Source organism: Hemiscyllium ocellatum, chromosome 10, assembly GCF_020745735.1.
Source record: "Hemiscyllium ocellatum isolate sHemOce1 chromosome 10, sHemOce1.pat.X.cur, whole genome shotgun sequence".
In the NCBI taxonomy this organism is placed as follows: domain Eukaryota; kingdom Metazoa; phylum Chordata; class Chondrichthyes; order Orectolobiformes; family Hemiscylliidae; genus Hemiscyllium; species Hemiscyllium ocellatum.
The window spans coordinates 100,815,037-100,836,724 of NC_083410.1; positions in this window are offsets into that span (position 1 = coordinate 100,815,037).

Genomic DNA, 21,688 nt, shown 5'->3' on the forward strand with positions numbered 1-21,688 from the left:
GCAGAGTGGGAGGGGGAGTTGAAATGTTGGGCCTCAGGGCGGTGTGGTTGATTGGTGCGGATATCCCGGAGATGTTCCCTAAAGCGCTCTGCTAGGAGGCGCCCAGTCTCTCCAATGTAAAGGAGACTGCATCGGGAGCAATGGATACAATAAATGATATTAGTGGATGTGCAGGTAAAACTTTGACGGATGTGGAAGGCTCCTTTAGGGCCTTGGATAGAGGTGAGGGAGGAGGTGTGGGCGGAGGTTTTACAGTTCCTGCTGTGGCTGGGGAAGGTGCCAGGATGGGAGGCGTGGACCTGACCAGGTAGTCACGGAGGGATCGGTCTTTACGGAAGGCGGAAAGGGGTGGTGAGAGAAATATATCCCTGGTGGTGGGGTCTTTTTGGAGGTGGCGGAAATGTCGACAGATGATTTGGTTTATGCGAAGTTTGGTAGGGTGGAAGGTGAGCACCAAGGGCGTTCTGTCCTTGCTACGGTTGGAGGGGTGGCGTCTGAGGGTGGAGGTGCGGGATGTGGGCGAGATGTGTTGGAGGGCATCTTTAACCACGTGGGAAAGGAAATTGCCCAGGTATGGAATATTTGTGTTACAAAGAAAGGCTGGATAGGCTGTGACCCTTCTGCCTTACTAATTTACCATACCCCACTTCACCAGAATGTCTTTCAACTAGTTTCCATTATGATCCAATTGTGTGAGATTTTGAACCTAATGACATTTGGTTAGCTGATTAAAATATTCTATGAGGAGTTGTGTTGAAACTGACAAATTAATTGATTTCAAAAATTTGCTAATATTTAAACTAACGTTCATAAGCTGAATGCACAGCATTGAAACAAGGCTATTTCAACTCATTTTCAAATATCTTGTCTTCTGTTTCCTTCATATTTTCCTTTTTCATAAAGAAGTGCAACTTGTCTGCATTTTAGTAGCAATTGTCCTTTTGGCCAAACAGCAGAGATGCAAAGATTGTGACACTTTGAGGAATAATATTTTTTCCTCAGACAGGTCAGTCAGCTGCCTGTGGGCTTTTCGCCATTTTTAACCACCTGATGGAATTTTATTTCCGACTAGTGGAGAATCTTCACCAGTCAGTCATATTGTCACCTGGTTACCAATCGAAATGACCTATGGTTACCATTTGGAAGCAATAAACTGGTTAGTAAGGTTAGATCACAAGGAATCAAGAGGGAGTTAGCCAATTGGACGCAACTGGCTTGACGGTAGGAGACAGAGGTTGTGGTGGAGGTTTGGTTTTCGGACTGGAGGTCTATCACCCGTGGTGTGCCACAAGGATCCATGCTGGGTCTGATGGTTTTAAACATTTACAAAAATGATTTGGATGCAAATATAGGAGTTTGGCTAGTAAGTTTGCAGATGACACCACACTAAGTGGTATAGTGGACAGTAAAGAAGATTATCTCAGAGTACAATGGGACCTCATTCAGATATGTCAATGGGCCAAGGAGTGGCAGATGGAGTTTGATTTAGATACATGTGACGTGTTGCACTTTGGTAAGGCAAGCCAGGGCAGGGCTTATGAAGGATGTACATTCCTGATGAAGGGCTTATGCCCAGAACGTTGACTCTCCTGCTGCTCAGATGCTGCCTGACTTGCTGTGCTTTTCCAGTGCTGCACTTTTTAACTCTGCTCTCTAGCATCTGCAGTCCTCACTTTCTTCCAGGGCTTATACAGTTTATGATAGGACACTGGGAATGTTGCCAAACACAGAGACTTAGGGAGGTGGGTGTATAGTTTGTTGAAAGTGGAGTCAGGTAGACAGGATGGTGAAGAAAGCGTTTGGCATGCTCGCCTTCGTTGATCAGAATGTTGAGTATGGGAATTGGGACATCATGCTGCAATGGATATTAGTGAGACCACTTTTAGAATACTGTGTAGAACGCCGGTTGCCCTTGATAGGAAAGATGTTGGTAAACCCAAGAGGATGCAGGAAAGATTTACAATGATGTCGCCAGGACTGGAGTGTTTGAGCTATAGGAAGGCTGAATTAATCAGTCTTCTTCCCTGCCATTATTAGACTGATGAATTGACTCTTGAACTTCAAATAATGTTGATTTTGTTAATGTTGACTTGTCTCACGCATAAAAAATGAGGTCTGCAGATGTTGGAGATCACAGCTGAAAATGTGTTGCTGGTTAAAGCACAGCAGGTTAGGCAGCATCTCAGGAATAGGGAATTCGACGTTTCGAGCATAAGCCCTTCATGTCCTGTACAGTTAAGCAACCTATATGCCTCACTCTGTCTAAGTTCTTTTTTCACTCTATGATCTGTATATCCTTGATCACTATGATCTCTCTATACTGCTGGCAAACAAAGCTTTTCACTGTACTAAGGTACACAGGGAGTTGGTGAGGAAAGAGATCGATCTGAGACAGGTACAGCTGAGAACAGACGTGAGTCAAACAATCAGGGCAGGCAGGGACAAGGTAGGACTAATAAATTAAACTGCATTTATTTCAATGCAACGGGCCTAACAGGGAGGGCAGATGAACTCAGGGCATGGTTAGGAACATGGGACTGGGATATCATAGCAATTACGGAAACATGGCTCAGGGATGGGCAGGACTGGCAGCTGAATGTTTCAGAATACAAATGCTACAGGAAGGATAGAAAGGAAGGCAAAAGGGGAAGGGGAGTGGAATTTTTGATAAGGGATAGTATTACAGCTGTGCTAAGGGAGGATTTTCCCGGAAATACATCCAGGGAAGTTATTTGGGTGGAACTGAGAAATAAGAAAAGGATGATCACCTTATTGGGGTTGTATTACAGACCCCCCAATAGTCAGAGGGAAATTGAGAAACAAACTTGTAAGGAGATCTCAGCTATCTGTAAGAATAATAGGGTGGTTATGGTAAGGGATTTTAACATTCCAAACATCAACTGGGACTGCCATAGTGTTAAAGGTTTAGATGGACAGAAATTTCTTAAGTGTGTACAGGACAATTTTCTGATTCAGTATGTGGATGTACCTACTAGAGAAGGTGCAAAACTTGACTTACTCTTGGGAAATAAGGCAGGGAAGGTGACTGAGGTGTCAGTTGGGAGCACTTTGGGGCCAGTGACCATAATTCTATTCATTTTAAAATAGTGATGGAAGAGGATAGACCAGATCTAAAAGTCGAAGTTCTAAATTGGAGAAAGGCCAATTTTGACGGTACTAGGCAAGAACTTTCAAAAGCTGATTGGAGGCAAATGTTTGCAGGTAAAGGGACGGCTAGAAAATGGGAAGCCTTCAGAAATGAGATAACAAGAATCCAGAGAAAGTATATTCCTGTCAGGGTGAAAGGGAAGGCTGGTAACTATAGAAAATGCTGGATGACTAAAGAAATTGAGGGATTGGTTAAGAAAAAGAAGGAAGCATATGTCAGTTATAGACAGGATAGATCGAGTGAATCCTTAGAAGAGTATAAAGAAAGTAGGAGTATACTTAAGAGGGAAATCAGGAGGGCAAAAAGGGGACATGAGATAGCTTTGGCAAATAGAATTAAGGAGAATCCAAAGGGTTTTTACAAATATATTGAGGACAAAAGGGTAACTAGGGGGAGAATAGGGCCCCTCAAAGATCAGCAAGGCGGCCTTTGTATGGAGCCACAGAAAATGGGGGAGACAATAAATGAATATTTTGCATCAGTATTTACTGTGGAAAAGGATATGGAAGGATAGGGAAATAGATGGTGACATCTTGCAAAATGTCCAGATTACAGAGGAGGAAGTGCTAAATGTCTTGAAATGGTTAAAGGTGGATAAATCCCCAGGACCTGATCAAGTGTACCCGAGAACTCTGTGGGAAGCTAGAGAAGTGATTGCTGGGCCTCTTGCTGAGATATTTGTATCATCGATAGTCACAAGTGAGGTGCTGGAAGATTGGAGGTTGGCAAATGTGGTGCCACTGTTTAAGAAGGGCGGTAAAGACAAGCCAGGGAACTATAGACCAGTGAGTCTGACCTCGGTGGTGGGCAAGTTGTTGGAGGGAATCCTGAGGGACAGGATGTCCATGTATTTGGAAAGGCAAGGACTGATTCAGGATAGTCAACATGGCTTTGTGCGTTGGACATCTTGTCTCACAAACTTGATTGAGTTTGATGATGAAGTAACAAAGAAGACTGATGAGGGCAGAGTAGTAGATGTGACCTATATGGACTTCAGTAAGGCATTCGACAAGGTTTCCCATGGGAGACTGATTAGCAAGGTTAGATCTCATGGAATACTGGGAGAACTAGCCATTTAGATACAGAACTGGCTCAAAGGTAGAAGACAGAGGGTGGTGGTGGAGGGTTGTTTTTCAGACTGGAGGCCTGTGACCAGTGGAGTGCCACAAGGATCGGTGCTGGGCCCTCTACATTTTGCAATTTACATAAATGATTTGGGTGTGAGCATAAGAGGTACAGTTAGTAAGTTTCAGATGACACCAAAATTGGAGGTGTAGTGTACAGCGAAGAGGGTTACCTCAGATTACAACAGGATCTTGACCAGATGGGCCAATGGGCTGAGAAGTGGCAGATGGAGTTTAATTCAGATAAATGCGAGGTGCTGCATTTTGGGAAAGCAAATCTTAGCAAGACTTATACACTTAATGGTAAGGTCCTAGGGAGTGTTGGTGAACAAAGAGACCTTGGAGTACAGGTTCATGGTTCCTTGAAAGTGGAGTCACAGGTAAATAGGATAGTGAAGAGGGCGTTTGGTATGCTTTCCTTTATTGGTCAGAGTATTGAGTACAGGAGTTGGGAGTTCATGTTGCGACTGTACAGGTCATTGGTTAGGCCACTGTTGGAATATTGCATGCAATTCTGGTCTCCTTCCTATCGGAAAGATGTTGTGAAACTTGAAAGGGTTCAGAAAACATTTACAAGGATGTTGCCAGGGTTGGAGGATCTGAGCTACAGGGAGAGGCTGAACAGGCTGGGGCTGTTTTCCCTGGAGCGTCAGAGGCTGAGGGGTGACCTTATAGAGGTTTACAAAATTATGAGGGGCATGGATAGGATAAATAGGCAAAGTCTTTTCCCTGGGGCCGCGGAGTCTAGAACTAGAGGGCATAGGTTTAGGGTGAGAGGGGAAAGATATAAAAGAGACCTAAGGGGCAACTTTTTCACGCAGAGGGTGGTACATGCATGGAATAAGCTGCCAGAGGAAGTGGTTAAGGCTGGTACAATTGCAACATGTAAGAGGCATTTGGAAGGGTATATTAAGAGGAAGGGTTTGGAGGGATATGGGCCGAGTGCTGGCAGGTGGGACTAGATTGGGTTGGGATATCTGGTCGGCATGGATGGGTTGGACCGAAGTTTCTGTTTCCATGCTGTACATCTCTATGACTCTATAACGTGACAATAAATCAAATCAAATCAGGCTGGGGAACTTTTCCCTGGAGCATCAGAGACTCAGGGGTGACCTTAGAGAGGTTTATAAAATCATGAGGGGCATGGATAGGGTGAATAGCCAACCTGAAAGTGGGTACTGCAGATGCTGGAGATTAGAATCAAGATTAGAGTGATGCTCAAAAAGCACAGCAGGTCAGGCAGCATCTGAGGAGCAGGAGAACCAACATTTCGGGCAAAAGCCAATAGCCAAGGTCCCCTTCCCAGGATAGGGAAATCCAAAACTAGAAAGCATAATCTTAAGATGAGAGGGGAAAGATTTAAGAAGGACCTGAGGGGTATCTTTTCAATGCAGCGGATGTTGCGAATATGGAATGAGCAGCCAGTAGAAGTGGTGGAGGTTCATACACTTACAACATTTAAAAGGTATCTGGATGGATATATGAATAGGAAGGGTTTAGAGGGATATGGGCCAAAGATTTGGCCAATGGGAACAGGTCAGATTGGGATATCTGGTTGGCACGGATGAGTTGGGCCAAAGGGTCTGTTTCACAGCTGTATGACTAAGTGCTTAGCCGCAGATTGTGGATTGTGTTGCACTGCATTCGACATGCCCCTCCAAACATTGGTTGCCTGGAAACCAAACCATGAAGTGAATTGTGAAGGATTGCCTGTTTTGCTGAATGTGAAGCCCTTTCTGAAATCTTGCAAAATTGCACATGGGTATTGGGCCCAAAATCATTGCCCTTGACTAATCACCAATTAAAGCCCAGAGAAAGGCTGATATTGAAAAAAAATACTTTTAAATAGCACATTTTAAAAGGTGCTGCTCTGAGTTTGGAATAGCTGGGACTCCCCCTTTGTTGTGCATCATATGTGTTGGCCCTGTGAGTGCTGAACCAAGCCCCAAAGCACCAAGTGTTCCTTACTCCTGTACTAACACTGTCCACCTACTATGAATACAGTAAGGCTGCATTCATCTAGTTCCAGCATAAACAGATTATCCAATCTTTTGTTAATTTCACACACCCTTGCTACATCATTCATCAGGGACTGTTGGTAATTTGCACAGAATAGAGCAACTCAGTTCCACCAAACGTGAGCTGCAAAGGTTTCGTTCTGTAAACAGACAAGCAAATCAGCAGATTCTGTTTGGGCCAGAGTTAGGTATCCTTCTGAATGTTTGCCAGACCAGACGTCAGCAGTGCTGCTGTTTGCCAGAGGGTTGCATTCACAATCCTGTACATTCCGACTGGCATCGCTGACTTCTCCATGATGGATTTGAATGAGAAATCACTGTCTGTGGTATGTATTATGAATAGCATCAGCCCTAGCTACATGCAAGTGCCATAGAACCCCTCCAGCATGAAAACAGGCCATGCTGCCCATCCAAATCGATCCTCCAACAAGCATCCCGTCCAGACCCAACCCACTACCCTATTGCTGTAACCTTGCATTTCCCAAAAATGACACATCTAGCCTGCACATATTTGGAGACTATAGCACTAACCTGCACACATTTGGACTATGGGAGAAATCCATAGCACCCAGAGAAAACCCACACAGATATGTGGAGAATATGCAAGCTCCACACAGACAGCTGCCCAAGGGTGGACTTGAACCCAGGCCCCTGGTGCTTTGAGGCAGTAGTACTAACCACTGAGCCACCATGCCACCCAACAGCATACGTATTGAGCAGTGTATCATCAAACCAAGATTGGGTTTGATTCAGAGGTCACGATTAAAAGACCACTTAAAAACTAACAGGTATTTAAACCTTACATATTTTCAGACATAGAATCATAGAAATGTAGTGCGGAAACAGACCTTCGGTCCAACTTGTCCATGCCGACCAGATTTTGCAAATTTGCTCATATCTAGGCATTCAGTCATTCAACGCATAGACTTCCAGGATGCAAAACTGCAACAGAGTTGCAAATAAACATTCTGTGTAAGATTTGGCTTTTGCAATTGAGAGACTTCTTATAACGCTGGAAGGAACAATCCTATTACAGTGATAAGCATCACGTTTTCATACTCGATTACTTTTGCTTACCGTACCTGCTTCTCTGAAATGTGTACTGCAACAACTGCAAGATTTTGATTCATCAATCAATCTAATTGTGTGTACGTGGAGCATGAACTCTTTGCCACCGTCCTTTTTATACTTTTTGAAAATAATCATTTTAGGCAAACTGTTAAAACTCTGATATGAAGTATGAGCACAAATCTCCTTCAATTCCAATTCCTGGGGTTTATCTAAAGCTCTCTCGAAATTCATGTTGAACACTTTCTGAATTTATTCATGTTGCTCAGCTGAATTTTCCACATTATATCTCCAGATCTCTAATCTGTTACTTCTTTCTCCTGTGACTATGAAACAATGAGAGCAGCGGTGAAATTAAAGAACTATCTTTGGTTGTAAACGTATCCGTTTAATTATAAAGTGAGATAGCAGTATGTGGTGTGCACAAGCGTTGATCTTATATCTCTAAGGACTGAAGGTGGATCTTGACTTGAATAGAAATACCTCAACTGGAAATAAATTTGAGAGAGTTATAAATTAGGCAGCAGCCTCACTATCAGCTGTTTAATGCAGACTGTCAAAAAAAGCAAAAAAATGTGAAGATCTGAACTTAAGAAAAGCAGCAAGTAATACAACAATTTTGGGAATATCTGTAGAGAGAAGAGTAGATATAAGGTTTTGAGTCCAATCTGGCTTTTCCGAATTATCTCAGATTCGCTCTCTCTATAGATCTTACCAACCCCTGCTGAGCTTTTCCAGCACTGTTTTTATGATATAATCTAGACACTAGCCTTGAAATTCCAACTTTAGGGTTACATTTTGACCTCATATTAATAGACCAAATGGTTAGGTTGCAGTAAATAAAACATTATCAGGAGGAAGTGAAAATCATTGAATGAATATTTTAAATTAAAGCATCAACAGTTTTAAGACACTCCAATGATAAATGCTCCCCATTTTTCAATCTATGATAAACGAAAAAAAGTTTCATTTATGTAGTCATGTTTTGCAAGGAAGAGGCAAGGGATTGAGGCTTGTTGGTGTGGGGGCTGAGAGATAAATGGGAGGGGGGTTGGGTTAGTGGGGAGGTAGCTAGGAAAGCGATAGGTGGATGAAGGTGAGGGAGAAGGTGATAGGTCAGAGGGAGCAGTGATGGACAGGTCCAGAGGGTGGGGCCGAGTTTGAGGCTCGGGACTGGGCTAAAGTGGGGGGAGGGAAAATGAGCAAGCAGTTGAAATCCACATTTATTGTCGACATCCAGGACACCTTCTTGCAGATTGTTTCAGAGAACACTTCTGGGACACCCACACCCACCAACCCCATTGCCCCATGGCTGAATACTTCAACTCCCCCTCCTACTCCATCAAGGACATGCAGGTCTTGGGCCTCCTCCATCGCCAAACCATTACCACCCGATGTCTGGAGGAAGAACGCCTCATATTCTTGCCTTGGGACCCTGCAACCACATGGGATCAATGTGGATTTCAACGGTGGCACAGTGGTTAGCATTGCTGTCTCACAGCGCCTGAGACGCGGGTTCAATTCCCGACTCAGGCGACTGACTGTGTGGAGTTTGCACGTTCTCCCCGTGTCTGTGTGGGTTTCCTCCGGGTGCTCCGGTTTCCTCCCACAGTCCAAAGATGTGCGGGTCAGGTGAATTGGCCATGCTAAATTGTCCATAGTGTTAGGTAAGGGGTAAATGTAGGTGTATGGGTGGGTTGTGCTTCGGCGGGTCGGTGTGGACTTGTTGGGCCGAAGGGCCTGTTTCCACACTGTAAGTAATCTAATCTAATCTAATCAAGCTTCCTCCCCCCACATAATCCCAGTCCCAATTCTTCAACTTGGCACCACCCTCCGAACCCGTCCATCACTGCCCCCTCTGACCTATCACCTTCTCCCTCACCTTCATCCACCAATCGCTTTCCCAGCTACCTCCCCCAACCCCAACCCCCCCACACCCCATTTATCTCTCAGCCCCACAAGCCTCATTTCTGATGAAGGGCTCTTGCCCGAAATGTCGATTCTCCTGCTCCTCGGATGCTGCCTGACCTGCTGTGTTTTTCCAGCACCACACTCTCGACTCTGACCTCCCACATCTGCAGTCCTCACTTTCTCCAAGAGGCAAAGGATTGTTTGGAAAAGATGAAGACAGAGCTCTGGGGTGAAATTTTGAAGTTTCTGGTGAGAGATATGGAGCTTTTTCTCACGATGACCCATTGAGTTATGGAAACAAAAGCAGATCATTAGAAAACAAATCGTCCCTTTTCATTAGCAAGAACAACTAGGAACTTTTAACATATTAACCTGTCCCCAGACTCTTCAAATCAGTGCGGTAAAGCAAAATTTGACTGCAAGTAACATAAAGTCATGACTAAAGAGGCAGATTTTAAGAAAGGAAGTCAGGAAGAGAGGCAGAGATGTTGAGAGAAGGAAATAAAATGGGTTTATTGAGTAAAAAAAAGTACATTTGATACATTTCTTTCGATTAATTGGGAATTTATGTGCTATTTGATTTTGAAATATATTGCCACAGATCAGGAGTAATTGCAAAAAAATGTTCGATCGCAGGTTACTGCTCCCACTAGTGAGATTTCTTAAAATGAATTCAGAAAGGTTATTCATAACTCTGCAATTATTGCAGAAGAGATGAAATCCCTTGTGCTTTTGCTGCATTTGTGTGGAATAATGTGTTGGGTTGCAGTTGGCAAGCAGTGCTGTGTTTATGAGAGGATGATCATTTGAAGAAAGAAAAAGTAGAAGCCTACATGCCTTGGGAAGCTGTAAAGCAAACACTCATTATTTTTAGGGACATGTAGGTACATGATTCTAATGTAAAACAGATCTCTCTCTTGCTGTTTCTATGAGAGAAAGGACTGGGGACCTACTCAGTCCAGTTTCTTAGTACCTTAAACCTGAAATTTTGTTAATCCAAAGTGTACACAGTCAGGTTTAATAATTACAGAATTGAAAATATTTGATTTATTATTGTCACATTTACCGAGATACAGTGAAAAGTTTTGTATACTATCCACACAATTTATAACTTATATAATTTTGATGTGGAAGTGCCAATGTTGGACTGAGGTGGACAAAGTTAGGAGTCAAATGACACCAGTTTGTAGTCCAACAGGTTTATTTGACATCTCAAGCTTTCGGAGCGCTGCTGCTTTGTCAGGTCACAGAGTCAGAGAGCATGTGCAGCCTGGAAACAGGCCCCCGATCACATATACAAAATTAATCTGGTCCCATTTGCCAGCATTTGGTCCATATCCCTTGTACCCTTTGTATTAATAAGTTCATAAGATATAGGAGCAGAATTAGACCATTCGGCCCTTTGAGTCTGCTCCACCATTTGATCATGGCTGATGTGCTCCTCACCCCCATTTTCCTGCCTTCTCCCCATTATCTTCCACCCATTACCAATAAAACATCTGTAGAACTCCTTCTTAAATTGACTTACTGTCCCAACATCCACTGCACTTTGAGGTAGCCAATCCCACAGATTCACAACCCTTTGGGAGAAGTAGTTTCTCCTCAACTCTGTTTTAAATTTGTTACCCCTTATCCTAAGACTATGATCTATCATCCCAGAATGCCCCACAAGAGGAAGTATCCACTCCATGTCTATTTTATCCATACCTTTTATCATCTTAAATACCTCAATGTGATCTCCCCTCATTCCTCTATATTCCAGAGAGTTTGGGCCTAAGCTGTTCAATCTCTCTTCTAATGAGAAACCCCTCATCTCGTGATCCTCCTGTAAATTGCCTCCAATGTCACTAAACCTTTCCTCAAATAAGGGGACCAAAACTGTGCATGATACTTCATTGGCTTTTATAGCTAAAGGAATATTCATGTCCCCATCCATAAGCCTTTTAAATGTTGTAATTCTACCAGCCTTCACTGAACCTGACAAAGGAGCAGCTCTTTGAAAGCTTGTGATTTCAAATAAACCTTTTGGACTATAACCTGATGTTGTGTGACTTATGCCTTTTTACATAATTACATCAGGGTAATAGAATAGAATGCAGAATATAGCTTTGAGAGAAGGTGCAGAGAAAAATTCTATTAGATTCCCTACAGTATGGAAACAGACCCTTTTGCCCAACAAGTCCACACCGACCCTCCAAGACCCACCCAACCAAACCCATTCCCCTACCTTACTCTATATTTACCCCTGACTAATGCACCTAACACTACGGGCAATTTAGCATGGCCAGTTCACCTGACCTGCACATCTTTGATTGTGGGAGGAAACTGAGGCATCCGGAGAAAACCCACGCAGACACGGGGAGAATGTGCAAACTCCGCACAGACAGTCACCTAAGGTGGAAAGCGAACCCGGGTCCCTGGTGCTGTGAGGCAGCGGTGTTAACCACTGAGCCACCATGCCCCATCAACTCAAATAAATGAGAGGTGTGTTCAGTAGTCTGATAAAAGTGTGGAAGAAGCTGTTCTTGAATCTGTTGGTAAGTGTTTTCAAACGCTTGTGTCATCTGCCCAATGAAAGAGGGTGGAAGAGAATATAAGTGGAATGGGTGTGGTGGGGGATGGAGGTCTTTGATGATGTACAAGGCAGTGGGAAGTATAGGCAGAGTCAAGGCAAGGAAGGATGGATTCCTCGCTCTGGCTATTCCATTCCATTTCCAGCATGAAGAATAATCTTCCCTTTCTTAAGAGAATATAACTTCAAGAACATCTTAAATTGTGCATTTCTATGACATCTGGTGGCTTTGAAGATTGCCTACCTCTTACTTACATGCACAAATATATGCAAGATGCAGAGTTAGCATACTTTTTACTGTCACTGTGCCTCACATTGGCTACAGGGAAATGGAACAACATGTATCTAATCACACATTCCTCATCCCATTCTGAAGCTAAAAGCATTTTCTTGGGCCAGTCTGGAAATTAGCACTCAACTCTGCCCCTCACACCAGGACACAGTCACCCCTCAGTTATTGAATCAAATGAGATTCTTCATTGCAACTGAGACAGCGCAAGCAGCCAGCCAAGAGATCAGAGGAGGCATCAGAATTGAGGTCCAAATCCTATTCTCTCTCAGTAATCACACACTCCCACGTCATTGGAAACAAATCAAGAATGGTCACAATGTCTTTAATCTCCCCCTCCCTAGCTTTCGGCGCAAAGATCAGTTGCAGTGGCTTCGGTGCCACCTGAACGATTTATCATTTGTGTCAAAATCACTTAACCGTGCTGGAAAATTCAGCATGTGCCAAACCCGTGACCGATGTTTGGCACAGGTCCATTCCTCTGTTTGAAAAGTTGTGTAACGAGAAAATCTGCAAGATTTTGTGAATCTAAATAATGTTTGAACAACCTTCTCTTCAAAGGAAAACCAGCAGTTAATATGAAGCACAGACAATAGATGGTGCAGTCCTTAGTTAAAATATAAACAGGTACCATCTGCCAACAGGGCCTTAATAAAGCATATATGCTTTATGATCATTAATTTACTTTCACTACATCGTAATTCAATACCACCTACATGAAAGTCATTCTTTGCACATTTAATATTTAGAATTGATTAAAGAATAGCAAACATGAATGAATTTGGATCCTCTCCCATCCCAAAGCAATGAATTCAAACATGCAACCCCAAGTTAAAATGTTATATAAACAATTATAACAAAATTCCAGCAGTTGGGAAATCTTCCAACACAATAATAAGGAGAGAGTTCTTCCCTGCATGAGAGGATTACAGATAGTCAGCATGGCTTTGTCAGAGGAAGGTCATGCCCAACATTTGATTGAATATTTCAAGGAAGTGATAACGCCTGTGGACGTGTGAAATGCAGTTGATGTAGGTTATATGGATTTGACAAGTGAGAAAACGTGGGAAACTGATAACTATGGTAAAAGCACATGGGATCCAGGGTAACTTGGCAAGATGGATCCAAAATTGACTTTGGGATCCATCTTACCAAGTTACCCTGGCATAAGAACAGAGGGTGGTGGTGGAAAGCTGTTTGAGTAACAGGAGACCAGTGTCCAATGGCATGCCATTGGGATCAGTGTTGGATCTGTTATTCTTTCTGATAGAATGTTGGGGTGGGGGGAGGTAATAAGTAAATTTGCAGATGATATGAAGATTGGTTAGGTGGTTGACAGTAAGGATGAATGTCTTAAGTTACAGGAGGATGTAGACAGGTTGGTCAAATAGGCAGACTTGTACAGATGGAATTTAACATTGAAAAATGTGAGGTGATGCACTGTGGAACAAGTAACAAGACAAGGGGGGCACTGAATAAATGAAAGGACATTAGGAAGCTCAGATAAAGAGAGGGACCATGGGGTGCTTGTTCACAGATCACTAAAGGTGCAAGGACAGGTTAGTAGCATGGTTAAGAAGGCATACAGGACACATGTATCAACCTTTATCAACCATGACTTGAAGGTGCCGATGTTGGACTGAGGTGCACAAAGTTAAAAATCATGCAACACCAGATTATAGTCCAATGGCTTTATTTCGAAACACCATCTTTCGGAGCACGACTCCTTCATCAGGTGGTCGTGGAGGATAAATTCTGTGACATTGATCTTAACCCCAAAAGCTAGTGCTTCCAAATAAACCTCTTGGACTATAACCTGGTGTTGTGTGATTTTTAATTTTATCAACCATGGCATAGATTATAAGAGCAGGGAGGTTATGTTGGAGCAGTACAGAATATTGGTTAGGCCTCAGGCGGAGTACTGTGCGCAGTTTTGGTGACCGCATTTTAAAAAGGATGTAATTGCAGGGGAGGGGACGCAGAGGAGATTCACCAGCATATTACCTGGAATAAAGCATTTTAGTTATGTGGGAAGGTGGATAGGTTTGAGTTGTCTTCTTTAAAGAAAAAGAAGATGATTCTAGTTGTTGGAGTTCATTCATCTCAGCTCCAGGACATCTCTGCAGGAGTTCCTCGGGGCAGTGTCCCAGGCCCAATCATCTTCAGCTACTTCATCGATGATTTTCATTCCATCATAAGTGGAGATGTAAAAGGCTCTTGTGTTGCAGTGGTAATGTCCGTACCTCTGAACCAGGAAACCTGGATTCAAGTCCCACTTGCTTCAGTGGTGTGTGTAACAGTGCCTATGAACAGGGTTGATTAGAAAATATCTAGATGTGGGTAGTTCGGTGATGATCGCAAAATTTTCCAACTTCATTTGTGACACCTCAGATGATGAAGCAGTCTATGCTTACATTCAAGAAGGTCAAGATAATGTCCAGGCTAGGGCTAAAAGGTGGCAAGTATAATTTGTGCCACACAAATGCCACACAATGACTCACCTTCATCCCCTTCCGTCCACGCATCAATGAATTTAATACGCGCCGTGACGTCGAACACTTCTTCCACTGCCTCCGCTCCGAGCTTACTTTCACAATCAGGACTCCCGCCCACCTTCCGAGGACCCCCACCTCCAACACACTGCATCCACCTGGACACCCCGCGCTGGCCTATTACCTGCTCTCAACCTCTTCATTTCCAACTACTGCTGGGACATTAACCACCTCAACCTGTCTACCCCCCCTCCCCCACTCCAACCTCTCACCCTCACAACGCGCAGCCCTCCAATCCCAACCTCACCATCAAGCCAGCAGACAAAGGGGGCGCAGTGGTAGTCTGGCACACTGACCTCTACACCGCTGAAGCCAAATGCCAACTCGAGGACACCTCTTCCTACCACACCCTCGACCATGACCCCACCCCCATCACCAAACCATCATCTCCCAGACCATAATGAACCTCATCACCTCAGGAGATCTCCCGCCCACAGCTTCCAACCTAATAGGAACCCCGCACTGCCCGGTTCTACCTCCTTCCCAAAATCCACAAGCCTGACCACCCTGGCCGACCCATTGTCTCAGCATGCTCCTGTCCCACTGTACTCATAGCTACCTACCTTGACACTGTCCTATCCCCGCTAATCCAGGAACTCCCTACATACTTTCGAGACACCACCCATGCCCTCCACCTCCTCCAAGACTTCCGTTTCCCTGGCCCCCAACGCCTTATCTTCACCATGGATATCCAATCCCTCTAGACCTCCATCCGCCAATACCAGGGCCTCCAAGCCCTCCGTTTTTTTTCTCCCGACATCCCGAACAGTACCCTTCCACCGACACTCTCATTCATTTGACCGAATTGGTCCTCACGCTTAACAATTTCTCCTTCGAATCCTCCCACTTCCTCCAGACCGAAAGGGTAGCCAAGGGCACAAAAATGGGCCCCAACTATTGCTGTCTCTTTGTTGGCTACGTAGAACAGTCGATCTACGCCGGCACCACTCCCCACCTCTTCCTCCACTACATTGATAACTGCATTGGCGCCACCTCGTGCTCCCGCAAGGGGGTTGAGCAATTCATCAACTTCACCAACACATTCCACCATGACCTTAAATTTACCTGGATCATCTCTGACACCTCCCTCCCCTTCCTGGACCTCTCCATCTCCATTAATGATGACCAACTTGACACTGACATTTTTTACAAACCACCGACTCCCACAGCTACCTGGATTACACCTCTTCTCACCCTATCTCTTGCAAAAATGCTATCCCGTATTCCCAATTCCTCCGCCTCCGCCGTATCTGCTCCCAGGAGGACCAGTTCCACCACAGAACACACCAGATGGCCTCCTTCTTTAGAGATGGCAATTTCTCTTCCCACGTGATTAAAGATGCCCTCAAACTCATCTCGTCCACATCCCGCACTTCCGCCCTCAGACCTCATCCCTCCAATCGTAACAAGGACAGAACACCCCTGGTGCTCACCTTCCACCCTACCAACCTTCGCATAAACCACATCATCCGCTGACATTTCTGCCACCTCCAAAAAGACCCCACCACCAGGAATATATTTCCCTCCCCACCCATTTCCGCCTTCCGCAAAGACCATTCCCTCTGTGACTACCTGGTCAGGTCCACACCCCCCTACAACCCACCCTCCTATCCTGGCACCTTCCCCTGTCACCACAGGAACTGCAAAACCTGCGCCCACACCTCCTCCCTCACCTCCATCCATTGCTTCCGATGTGGTCTCCTCTACATTGGGGAGACTGGACGCCTCCTAGCAGAACGTTTTAGGGAACATCTCCGGGACACACGCACCAATCAACCACACCGCCCTGTGGCCCAACATTTCAACTACCCCTCCCATTCTGCCGAGGACATGGAGGTCCTGGGCCTCCTTCACCACCGCTCCCTCACGACCAGACGCCTGGAGGAAGAACGCCTCATCTTCCGCCTCAGAACACTTCAACCCCAGTGCATCAATGTGGACTTCAACATTTTCCTCATTTCCCCTTCCTCCACCTCACCCTAGTTCCAAACTTCCAGCTCAGCACTGTCCCCATGACTTGTCCGACCTGCTTATCTTCTTTTCCACCTATCCACTGCACCGTCCCCCTGCCCTCAACCTATCACCTTCATCCCCTCCCCCACTCACCTATTGTACTCTATGCTACTTTCTCCCCACCTCCACCATCTTCTCATTTATCTCTCCACGCTTCAGGCTGTCTGCCTTTATTCCTGATGAAGGGCTTTTGCCTGAAACGTCGATTTTACTGCTCCTCGGATGCTGCCTGAACTGTTGTGCTCTTCCAGCACCACTAATCCAGAATCCAATATGAGCAATCTAACCATCATCCTCTGACATTCAATGGCATTACCATTACTGAGTCCCTCACTATTAACACCCTGAGGGTATTAATTGACCAGAAACTGGGCTGGTCCAGCCATAGAAATACAATGGCTACAAGAGATGGTCAAAGTCGCAGAATACTGCAGGGAGCAACTCACCTCCAGACTCCCCAAAATCTGTCCTGCATCTACAAGGCAGAACAACACTCAAGCCTAACACCATCCAGGAAAAAATAGCCCAATGCTCCTTAGATAGAGCATTACAAATCTATGATCTCTATCATTTAGAAAGACAAGGGCAGCAATGACATGGGAACACCACCACTCACAAGTTCTCATGCACCTCTCAGACGTGGAAGTATCTCAGCATTCCTTCAATGTCCATGAGCCATGATCTTAGAACTTCCAGTTAGTTCTGCACACAAGGTAGTGATTGAACAAGGCAGTTCACCATGACCTTCTCAAAGTCAATTAGATGTAGTCAATAAATGGCAGTCTGACAGCAATGATCAGATTCTTCCAATGAATTGGGGTGTCGAACTGCAAAACCCACCTGCCAAATCCACAATGATCATTCATATGAAGGAACGATCAACCAGCATTACATAATCCCATGTAACAAGGAAAAATTCAAACAAGGCAAGGAAAGAAGGAAGATTTGTTGAGCAACAAGTGTTGGTTTACTCACCAGGAAATCCTGCTGCTCTTTTCGAATGGTACCTTGGCATTTTTCGCATCCACCTATCACATCCTCAAATCGGATCTCAATGTCTCCTCAATGTTTGTCCACCATCTACCAGGCACAAGTCAAGAGTGTGATAGACTACTGTCCACTTGCTTGGATGAGTACAGCCCCAACAGCCCTGAAGAAGCTTGGCACCAACCAGGATAAAGCAACCCAATTGATTTGCATCCCATCCCAACCACAGCATTTTAGGAAGGATGTAATTGCATGGGAGGGGGCACAGAGGACATTCACCAGCATATTACTTGGAATGAAGCATTTTAGTTATGAAGAGAGGCTAGATAGGTTTGAGTTATCTTCTTTAGAGAAAAAAAAAGATGATTGTTGCTGTTGGAGGTCATTCATCTCAGCTTCAGGACATCTCTGCAGCTCCTCGGGGCAGTATCCTAGGCTCAATCATCTTTAGCTACTTCATCGATGACTTTCTTTCCATCATAAGTTAGAAGTGGAGATGTAAAAGGCTTTTGTGGTGCAGTGGTAATGTCCCTACCTCTGAACCAGGAGACCTGGTACCTCCAATAGTGCAGCATTCCTGTAGTACAGTGCTGACACAGATCAGGTGCTGAGCTCACTCTAGAATGGGCTTTCAATCTGTGCATGGCTTTCTTTCTCAGCTGACAAAGTGACTCTCAATACCATGGGAGCACAGGGGCAAAGTCATTCTCAATACCATGGGAGCACAGGGGCAAAGTCATTCTTAATACCATGGGAGCACAGGGACAAAGTCATTCTCAATACCATGGGAGCACAGGGACAAAGTCATTCTCAATACCATGGAAGCACAGGGACAAAGTCATTCTCAATACCACTGTTATACTGAATTTTACATCCTGCCTGTTGTCATCATCTCTCCTCTCAAGAAGTGCAATGGACAAAAAGCTTTGTGAAAATCCGATAGTTAATCTCACTCGAGTGACTTTCCTGTGCATTAAAGACTTGTTTGTGTAAAGCCAAATGTTACCCATACTCACCTGTCAAAATGGTTTGGGGATTGAGTACCTTGAACCATTGAGTTAGATTGTGACTGATTGGTATGTGTCAAATTATGGAATGATACAGCATGGAAAGCCCATTCTGTTGTGCTGGCTTTTCAGTACCACTAGCTAAGTAATCCCACTCCCTTGTCCTTTCTCCAAAACCCTTAAAATAATTTCCCTCATGAATTTATCCATTTCATGAAAACGGATTTACAGGTCATTCCCCTGTAACGCCTGTTTTGTCAATGCAAATTCGCTGTAATGTGACTGACGAATTGGGGACACTGTTTCTAAAGCACGTACTTTTAAAAGATGTGTTGTCTGCAATGCAACTACAGCATCAACACTTTAAGTGCTGTTTCTAAAGTGCGATTTTTCTATAGTGTGGGGTCACACAAGAACGCAACGAGCGCATCATAGAAGAACTGACCGTATGTGGAACCAAAACGGAGATACGTTAACATGAATGAGGTTCAGACAATATCAGTTGACCAGACCATTTGTTTTCTTTGGAGCAGATGGGGCTGAGGGCAGATCTGATTCAGGTGTATAAACGACCAGCTATCCTTAGTAGCCACACACGCAGATGACAAGCAACATGAATTCGACTGGGACAACACTACTATTATAGGGCAAGCCAAACAGAGAACAACCAGGGAATTCCTAGAGGCATGGCACTCATCCACAGATTCTATCAACAAACACATCGACTTGGACCCAATATACCGATCACTGCAACGGACAGCTGGAACTGACAACCGGATGCAGCAGAGACAAACCACTATAAATGCCGGAGGAAACACCACAGAAGCACTTCACAGGAGGCTCCCAAGCACTGAGGATGTCACCTAGACAGGGGACGAAACGTCTGCAACACAAATTCCCAGCTCGGCGAACAGAACCACAACAACGAGCACCCGAGTTACAAATCTTCTCCCAAACTTTGAGGTGTACAATATTGTGAGGGACACAGGTACTGGGGATAGGAAACAGCTGCTCCCCTTTAGTCGACAGGTGAATAACAAGGGCTCAGAATTTTAAGTTGAAGCACAGAAGATTTAGACGGGATTTGAGAAAAATTTGGGTCTGGAATGCACAGTCTGACAAGGTGTTTGAAGCAGGTAACCTCACAACCTTTAAAAAGTATTTGGAAGAGCACATGATGTGTCATCACGTTCGAGGCTAGTATTGGAATGTGGAACTCTTGCAGATTTAATATTGCTTTGGTAGTATCGACTTGATGGGTCAAAGGACTTCTTCTGTACTGTATAATTCTATAATAAGATAGAATTATTTTGAAGAAGGTAAGAATATAAGAATCTTAGAAATTACGGTTGTATTTATGAATTGTATTTACTTATATCTGAATGTAGCAAGCAGTCAGGAGAATTAAAAGGACAAGTCACCTCTAATAATTCACAGATTTGTGGATTTCGGAGGATACAGTAGATTTACAGGATGAGGGGTCCCACTAGAAACTATAACTTTACAGTATGTTACTTCAACAAGAAATCTCATTACTGTCAAGCATGTGTGGGAAAATTAAGGCTACAATGATTGCGTAATGTTGCTGCTGTAAAGATTACTTTCACTCTCTTATTCACTCGTGGTTCACACTGCTTGATACTCGTCTCAAATTTCAATTGACCAAACATCCATTGTTCTCTTTTGAGGAAAGAGTTGCAAATTTTCACTTCCCTTTTTGTGTAAAAGTCCTTCCTGAGTTCATTCTCCAAGATGCAATGTTGAGGTTTGTCAAGATGTTGGTGAGGCCTCTTCCAGAGTACTGTGTCATTTTTGGTCACCCTGTTGTAGGAAGAATATTGTTCAACTGTAGAGGGTTCAGAAGAGATTTATCAGGATGTTGCTGGGAACTGAGTTATAAGGAGATGCTGGATAGGTTGGGACTTTTTTCACCGGAGCATAAGAGGTTGAGAGGTGACCTTATAGAGGTTTATACAATAATGAAGTAGATTAGGTGTCTTTTCCCTCGGATGAGGACTTCAAGACTAGGGGGCATATTGTTGAGGTGAGAGCAGACAGATTTAAAAAAGACGTTGGGGCAATTCTTTCATACAGAGAGTGGTTTATGTGTGGAATGATGCGGGTACAGTACAACATTTAAAAGACATTTTGTTAAGTAAGTGAATTAGAAAGGATTAGAAGAATATGGGTCGGGTGCAGCCAGGTGGGACTAGTTTAGTTTGGGATTGTGGTCATTATGGACTGGTTGGACCTAAGGGTCTGTTTCTGTGCTGTATGATTCTATGTTGCCATCCTGTTCTCCATTTAACCACCAGCTTTATGCACTGTGATTACATTAACCTCTCATAGTTTAAATAAATAAAAACTTTTCAACAGAAATTCACTTTTGGAAACATTCTGTTATGCAGTCTGTTCTGATATAACACAATCTCGCGTTATAAGAAAATTGCATAATAGCAGCAACCATTTAAACCAACAAAACCAGAATCACATTATTGCCAATAGAGTTAAGGAACATCCGCCTTCTACAAAAAATGGTCCAAATTAATTATTCGCATTATAGCCAACTCACATTGAAGAAATGGGCATTATAGCAGAACCAACTATAGTTTTACACACCCCTTCTCCAACCCCTGATGTAGCCAGAAGCTCACCTCACAGATCCACATTCCCCATTCTTAGCCAGTAATTTCAGAGGAAGTGACAGATGGCAACTAGTATGTTTAAAGCTTGCAATTATCAAATGGCATGATTCAAATTCAGCCGCCCGTAGGGACGTTTCCCAATTTAAATTACTGACAATGTCCCTACCCTCTCTGTCAAAATGACCCCCTCCACTACCATTGGGTGCGTCTACCTCCAGTGCTCCTGTGAACTGCTTTGGGATATTTTATGACATTTAAACAAATATAATGCGTTGTTCAGGTGTGGACAGCTTTCAGTCTGGTACACAGTACTCATGACAAACAAACAGTCTC